The sequence below is a fragment of the Cupressus sempervirens genome, chromosome 5, assembly GCF_028749045.1.
Source record: "Cupressus sempervirens isolate cs-2001-9-10 chromosome 5, ASM2874904v1, whole genome shotgun sequence".
In the NCBI taxonomy this organism is placed as follows: domain Eukaryota; kingdom Viridiplantae; phylum Streptophyta; class Pinopsida; order Cupressales; family Cupressaceae; genus Cupressus; species Cupressus sempervirens.
Window position 1 is genome coordinate 988,535,923 of NC_143122.1, and position 8,469 is coordinate 988,544,391.

General features: G+C 39.6%; 1 pseudogene; it reads left to right on the top strand.

Annotated features, from left to right (window-relative positions):
• The first annotated feature begins 6,244 nt into the window (after positions 1-6,244).
• LOC149559242 (pectate lyase 1 pseudogene) lies at positions 6,245-7,708 on the top strand (annotated as a pseudogene).
• The last annotated feature ends 761 nt before the right edge of the window (positions 7,709-8,469 follow it).

Here is an 8,469-nt window from a genome sequence, read left to right on the forward strand (position 1 = left end):
ATCATATTGTTCCACATATCTCAGAGCTAGATACAGCAAAGAAGATGTGGGACACCATTCTAAATCTGTACCAGAATGCTACCACCAACAGGAAGTTGATTCTCAGAGAGAAGCTAAAGAATACCCGGATGAATCAGGGAGAAGACATCACAAGTTACCTCACCAGGCTCAGACTTGTCAAGGATGAGTTAGCAGCTATTGGAGATAGCCCTAGTGATGATGAGCTAGTGATAATAGCCCTAAATGGGTTTACTAAACAATGGAGTGTCTTTGTTCAAGTTGTCAGTGGACGAGATACTTTACCGAGTTGGGATCGACTATGGACTGATTTCACTTAGGAGGAGTTTAGACTAAGTCTTGTCAATGGGGCCAACAAGAGTCAAAAAAATGAGGTGGAACAAGAGAACGTTGCCCTAGCGGGTAAAGGGAAAGCAAAGAAGGGATCTAGCAAAGGATCAAATTCACAAAGTGAAAAGAAGAAGAAGGACCTTTCTAAGGTCAAGTGCTTTGGATTTCATGAGTTTGGCCACTATGTCAGTGATTTCCCAGAGAGGAAGAAGGGTATGAAGCAAGTGGCAGCTTCAGCAAGTGCAGAAGAACTCTCCAGTAGAATGGAAGTTGAGTTTGCACTCATAGCTTGTATGGTTAGCTCAACCTCACAGTGTGTTTGGTATATAGATAGTGGGGCGTCATTTCATATGACAGGAGTTAGAGAGCACTTCTCTAGTTACAAGGAGGAGGACACCAACATCCAGATTTCTATGGGAAACTTGTCCAAACTCAACCCTGTTGGGAAAGGGACTGTTCAGTTTCAGAGGGAGAATGGAAAGATAATTCCACTTCATGATGTGTTATATGTGTCAGGCTTAGGTATGAATTTGATTTCTGTATCTATTTTTCAGGATATGAGGTATAATGTACTCTTTAGAGGGACAAATGTGTTGATTAAGCACAAGGATTGGAAATCACCCATAACTATTGGAGTTAGGAGTGGTCGCCTTTATAGATTGCAGTTTGATGCTCCTAAGGCACTTATGAGCAACAGTAATCCTAGAGATCTTGGAGAGCTATGACATAGGAGGATGGGCCATATTCATCATGGAGCACTTAGATTGCTTCGTGAGACTATAACAGGTGTTCCAGAGGTGAGCACAGAGCATGACGATGTATGTAAGGGATGTGTGTTGGGGAAGTTTGCGAAAGCATCTTTTCCAAGGAGTGACACCAGATCTAAGGGTGTTCTTGATCTAGTACATTCAAATGTTTATGGACCAATGTCAATGAAATCTCTCAGAGGATATGAGTACTATGTTACTTTTATTAATGATTTCTCTAGAAAGCCCTGGATATACTTCTTGAAGACTAAGGATGAGGTTTTCAGTCGATTCCAAGAGTTCAAGGCTCTTGTGGAGAACTCGACAGGAAAGAAGATAAAGGTTCTTTGGTCAGACAATGGAGGCGAGTACAAAGGAAATGTCTTCCAAGAGTTCTGCACCAGAGAAGGAATCAAGAGAGAATGGATTGTTCCTTACAATCCACAGCAGAATAGAGTTGCTGAGAGGAAGAACCGTTCTATATCGGAGGCAACAAGAGCTATGCTACATGACCAAGACATACCCTGTTACTTATGGGCAAAGGCGTGTAATACAGCAGAATAGAGTTTCACACAAGGTCCTAGGGAAGATAACACCAGAGGAGGCTTTCACAGGGAAGAAGCCAGATGTTAGTCACTTCAGGATATTCGGGAGTTTGGCATATTGTCATATTCCTGGAGATACCTGTACAAAGTTAGATCAAACTGCAGAGAAGGGGTACTTTGTTGGGTACAGTGAGACCTCAAAGGCATATAGGATTTTCATTTCGAGGACTAAAAGAATTATTGTCAGACGGGATGTCAAGTTCATGGAGGATAAGGCGTTCAAGAGATCCAGAGATTTGCCAGCAGATGATCAGAGTGAGTAGCCAACAGAAGCTCCAAGACCAAGTCAAGGGCAGCAAAGCTCAAGTATAGTTACCAGTATGAGTGTAGACTCAGTTAGTGAAGATTCACAGAGTATGGAGCAACAGGTGCAACAGGAAATGCATCTAGAAGACTTAGAGGTTGACATTTCATCCTCTACAGTTGGCAGCAAGAATCATGTGGTTCCAGATACATAAAGGGATACTCAAGAGTTTGTGGGAGCTCCTAGGAAAAGTACTAGATAGCGAAGACAACCAGCCAAGTTCAATGACTATGTGGCATTAGTTAGTTAGTTGGTAGATAGTGAGCCTTCTAGCTATCAAGAAGCTGCAGAACATCAGGTATGGCGAGATGCTATGGTTGAGGAATATTCTTCAATAATGCAAAATGATGTGTGGGAGGTAGTACCTAAACCAACAGATAGGGCTGTAGTTGGATCACGCTGGATCTATAAGATAAAGCACGGTGTAGATGGTAGCATCGAGAAATACAAGGCTAGGTTCGTGGCAAAGGGGTTCTCTCAGCAGGAGGGAATAGACTATGAGGAGACATTTGCTCCAGTTGCCAGGTATACTTCTATACGAGCTGTAATCTCACTTGCAGCACAGATGGGATGGCAAATCCATCAAATGGATGTCAAGATAGCATTCCTTAATGGTGAGTTGAAGGAGGAGGTATACATAGAACAACTAGAAGGCTTTGTAGCACACAGCAAAGAGACCCACATTTGCAGATTGAAGAAAGCATTGTACAGACTCAAGCAGGCTCCTAGAGCGTGGTATGAGTGCATTGATACATACTTGCAGAAAATGGGCTTTGTGAAGAGTGAAGCAGATGCTAACCTCTACTACTTGATGGTTAGGGGTGAGATTCTCATTCTTGTTCTTTATGTGGACGACCTATTTCTTATAGGTTCACTAGGGCTCATAGTGGATTGCAAGAGGAACCTTGCAAAAGAGTTCGAGATGAAGGATTTAGGACTTATGCACTACTTTCTAGGCATGGAAGTGTGGCAGATAGATGAGGATATTTTTCTTGGTCAAGGGAAATATTGCATTGAAATCTTGAAGAAATTTGGGATGGAGGATTGCAAAGCCATGTCTACACCCATGATCACGAATTGGAGGAAGGTAGGTACATCTAAGGAGAAAGATGTAGATCCCACTTTATATAGATAGTTGATTGGTTTGCTTATGTATTTGGTTAACACTAGGCCAGATATAGCATTTGCAATAAACTCTCTTAGTCAGTTCATGGTTGAACCAAAGAGAATGCATTGGATAGCGGCTAAGCATGTGCTACATTACTTGTGTGGTATAGTCGAGTATGGGATCAGATATGTTCGAGGTGAAGGTATCAAGTTGATAGGCTATACTGACGCAAATTGGGCAGGAAGTACAACAGACAAAAGGAGCACTTCAGGGTGTTGTTTCAGCTTGGGATCAGGAGTTGTATCTTGGTTTAGCAGGAAGCAGAAGTTTGTGGCTCTAAGTTCAGCAGAAGCAATATACATAGCAGCTAGCATGGTGACATGTGAAGCTATATGGCTTCGGAAGTTGTTAGTAGCCTTGTTTGGTCAAAAGGTTGACACTACTGTGATACATTGTGACAATCAGAGTTGCATCAAGTTGTCTGAGAATCCAGTGTTTCATCATAGGTCTAAACATATAGATATCAGATATCACTTCATCAGAGATTGTGTACAAAGGGGAGTTGTTCGACTACAATACATACCTACAGATGAGCAGGTAGCAGACATTCTGACGAAGGCTTTGGGAAAGGCCAAATTTATCTTCTTCAGAGATAAGATGGGTGTCATGCAGAATAGCTTCCTCTCTAAGAGGGAGTGTTAATTATTGTTAGTTGGACAGCTATTATTTCTGACCCGAAAATAGCAGTAGTACTTATGGGTAGCTTGGACAGCTGTTCGTCCTTATCTATGAATAACAATTATATTTATGGGTTGTTTGGACAGTTGTTTGTCCACTTGCCAAGAATTAGTAAATGGCTATTATTTACTAATTTTAGAGATTCCCTTTTGGACACCTTGCAACCAATTCTATTATTGGCTGTCGAGTTGTCTTAATCTCAGCCGTTGGTTTGATTTAATCTCGGTCTTTGGTTTACCAACAGGAGTAGTATAAAAAGGGGTCATTGGGTCATTTGGACAAGAAGTTTTGGAGAAACGTTTGCAGTGTTAGCAAACAGCTTGCAGTGTTAGCAAGAGCGCAGTGTTAGCGTGGAGATAACAGTGGGGAATATCCACGGGAGAAATTAGGAGGTTGTCGGAGTTCTGCCAGTGAGAGGCAAGGAATTTTGTATCTCTTGATTTGCTGAAGTTTAATATAATTTCTCATCTGTAGAACTGGTTTTCCCTTAGGGGTTTTTCCAGGGACAATTTTTTCGAAAATATTGTGTTCATTGTGTTGTGCATTTCTTTCCGTATTTTATAAGTGAAGTTGCAGTTGTGTTATTTTTCGATATTAGCTGGGAATTTACTTTCAGCAGTTTAATAATCGTTTATGATAAGAGATTAATAATCAGTGACTGCAATAGTTGATTTTTCACAATATCTAGGGATTGATGGAGCTTAAAAGAGATTTCTTGAAGAGAAAAGATTCAACAATGAACAAAAGGAAATCAGAAAAGTTGTTACATCATCTATGAATCCATGGAGCTCATAAAAGGCTTCAAAGATGAGAGTGATTTCACTGATGGGCATAGTAGACAAGTTGTGGGTCTAGCAACTTAAATGTCAAAAAGCATATGTGGAGGAACCTATATGTTTCTAGGAAGGGGAACATAGCCAACACATGATAGGATGGACATAAAAAGTGGGCTTAAAATCTTAGACACCCCAATGTCTATAAAAGCCCTATTATAATGACACAATGGACTTTCAATGGAATACTCAAATATTATGAACTTATGTTTCCAAAATATGATAAGACTTAAGAATCATAAAAGAAAAAATGGTAACCCTGGTACTAACTTGATGAGACTTAAGCGAGACTACATATCATCCACCAGTCAATGTACTTTCAATACTATAATAATGCAATATTAGATATTATATAAGAGATAATACATAGTTGTACTCAAAGAGTTCAAAACCAAGAAAACTATAGACTAGTACATATTATATTTTAGAAATTTACTAGCATTTTTATTTTTGAGGATCAAATTTGTTCTTGCTCTTAAGCAACCACACAATTGTCATTCCAGTCCACCAAGGGAACGAGGATGCAAAACTGTCATCAAGCTGTTTATTTACTTCTGAAGCAGAAACCATGTCCACCTGTGAGGGCAAACGCAATATCAGATAGAAGGCCGCAAAACAGAAAAATTGCGCTCAAGAGAAACTATTTACCAATACAAACAATCTAGTCGCCATGGTTTCAGTGGAAGTTGTCCCGAATACAGTTAGTAAACGGAGGGAAGCGTATCCGATTGGTGGTTAGATTTTGAAGCACACACTTAGACAGAATTAAGAAAATCGGATATATCTTATCTCCATTATTATATCTAACCGTATGGTGGACTTTAACCAGAGAATGCAAATCAGAACAACTGACAAGAGTTATCAAAGTTGACTAGATTGCAGAAAGGCTGCTGGAGTTTGCATTTTATAACACCAAAAAAACATGTTTCAAATTTGCGTAAGTTGTGGGCGAAACGGCTTCTCTAAATCGTCCTGCAACAATGTGGTCTACGTTGAATTTTAATCCTCACTTCCTTCTTTGATAAAATAAAGAAGGATACGACGAGCTAAGGCTTCTTCAAATGTTTATGAGCTACACGCGTAGTTTAGTTTTGAAGCAATCGGAATACATATCCAACACACTATGATATGCCTTGAATTCTAATGGCGTTGTAAGTAACAAACAGAGTGAGCGATTCAAAGAATCACAAGGCATAACCCGCAGGTTGCTCAATTCTTAAGCCATTTCCAGCTGTTACAGAGGAGGCTATATATTATCTCCAATATTTTATGGCGAACTCTATCCATGTAATGCAAAATAGCACTGCTGATAATAATCAGAAGCATCAGATAAAGTTTTAGAATGTTTTAAAGTCACTAATTTATATTTAAATTCGTATTTAAAGTTTTAGAATGGCGGCTAGATGCTAGGTATTCATGTGTCGTGTGTGGTGAGCCCTATAAATACAAGTCAATTGAGAGGAACGAATCCATTCAATTGAGCTCTTTGAATACAAGGCAAAGCAGAAGAAATAGTGTTTACTAACCCAATCAATTCACCGTTGCTGAGTAGATAGTTTGCAATGGCTAGAACTGCAGGGTGGACGCAATTCCTCTTTGTTTTTCTTTCGGTTTCTTTGTCTTCTTCAACGTCTTACAACCCTATTGATAACTGCTGGAGAAGAGATTCAAAGTGGGCACAAAACAGAATGAAACTCGCAGATTGTGGCGTGGGCTTTGGAAGTGCAGCCAAGGGAGGCAAAGGAGGAGAGATGTACACAGTCACCAGTCCAGATGACGATGCTGTCAATCCCCAGCCCGGGACTCTGAGATACGGAGTTACACGCGACGGTCCTCTTTGGATAGTTTTCGGCAGGGATATGAAGATAAAGCTGGAGATGCCCCTGTTCGTGGCCAGCCACAAGACTATCGACGCAAGGGGCTCAATTGTCCACATCAGCAATGGGCCTTGCATACGCCTCCTCAACGTTAGCAATGTTATCATCCACGGTTTGAACATCCACGACTGCAAGCCAAGTGTCGCCGGAATTGTTCTCCTCTCACAATCCTTAAGCCACGAGACCATAGATACTCAAGATGGAGATGCAATTTCAGTCGTTTGTTCGCGAGACGTTTGGATCGATCATAACAACCTCTCCAGTTGCGCAGATGGGCTTGTAGATGTCACGCTTGCTTCTACCGCAGTTACCGTTTCTAACAATCGCTTCTCTTATCATGACAAGGTATGTAAGCCAACTCCTTTTAGACTTTAATTGCGAGGTACACATGAATTCATCTACTCTATAAATGCATCGCGAATCTTGACTGTTAAATGGAACGCTACAGGTGATGCTTCTGGGACACAGTGATGATTACACAGCTGATAAAAACATGAGAGTCACTGTTGCATTCAACCACTTAGGACCTGGCTTAACTCAGCGCATGCCAAGGTAAATAAACTTTTTATTTTATTTATGGAGGTTCAGTATTCGTTCTGCCAAATTCATCCATCCAGAGATTCTTTTAGAGATTCTTTTAAATGTAAGAGGCCTTGCATTCAACAAGACTTGATCCACCTTTCAACTTCAACAAAATTCAACCGAAAACCGAAATTTCTTTGCTTCTGCCTACAAGTTGTGCTCCTTTGACCTAATCACATCGGTGGTAATTGGTAATTGGTATTGTGCAGGTGCAGACATGGGTACGTGCATGTTGCGAATAACAATTATGAAGCATGGGGAATATATGCAATTGGAGGCAGCGCAGGCCCTATTATCAGAAGCGAAGGCAACCGCTTTGTGGCCCCCAACGAGGAGTACAAGAAGCAGGTGACGTGGCGTGAGGGTTCTGATGGAAATGGTTGGCTGTGGAAGTCTGTGAGGGACATATTTTTGAATGGGGCAAACTTCGCTCCATCTGGCAGAGGAAAAGCACTTCCCAGTTATAACGCTCAGCAGAATTTCAAAGTATTCAAAGGAACACTTGTACCTATACTCACACAAACTGCTGGAACCCTGTCCTGTACTCCCAACAAGCCTTGTCTATAACCATCGAAATTGAAATATAAATGGTTGAAATGCTTGTACTGACATCAATCAAAAACTTTGATTTCGATGTTTATGTATTGGGAAAGAGACTAACATAAGGAAGGAAACATTAGATTATTTATCTCATTTAGGAAAAGAAAGTAAATAAAATTTGAGTGTTGTTGCATATTTGCGTCGGATAGCTGGGCTCAAAAAACTCAGTAATGCGATGCAATATAGGAACTTTTTGAGCTTGTGGGTTGCTAATTGTGGAGATGATTCTCTGGATCATGGGCAGTCTTTTCTTTTGACAAAGTAAAACTAAGCTTAGATAAGGAAAAGAAATAGAAGAAATGTCATTATAATCTTATATCTACCACTAACAGCTGATACATAAAAAGGGCTGAAATTAGTATATTGATAAAAGTATTCACAAAATTATTTAATTCAAAGACTATTTATCTTACAGCTTAGATCAATATACTTTAAAAAAATCTATTAAAGGTTATGATTTTCTGATAATTAGAAATATGAAAATGGTGTTGTTTTCATAGTTTTATTATACAAAGAAATTAAAAACAATCACAAACCTACAATAATATGTTAAATTTTGTAATCAATATTTAAGGGTCTTTTGTAAAATAAAGGAAAAACACAACATAAATATCACATTCACAACAAATATCAAGACATTCACCATCAATATTCAAAACTAAAAATGGAGAAGGAAACAAATTTCTGTTATGAAATATCAAGACTCTCCTACATTATGAGGAATAAAT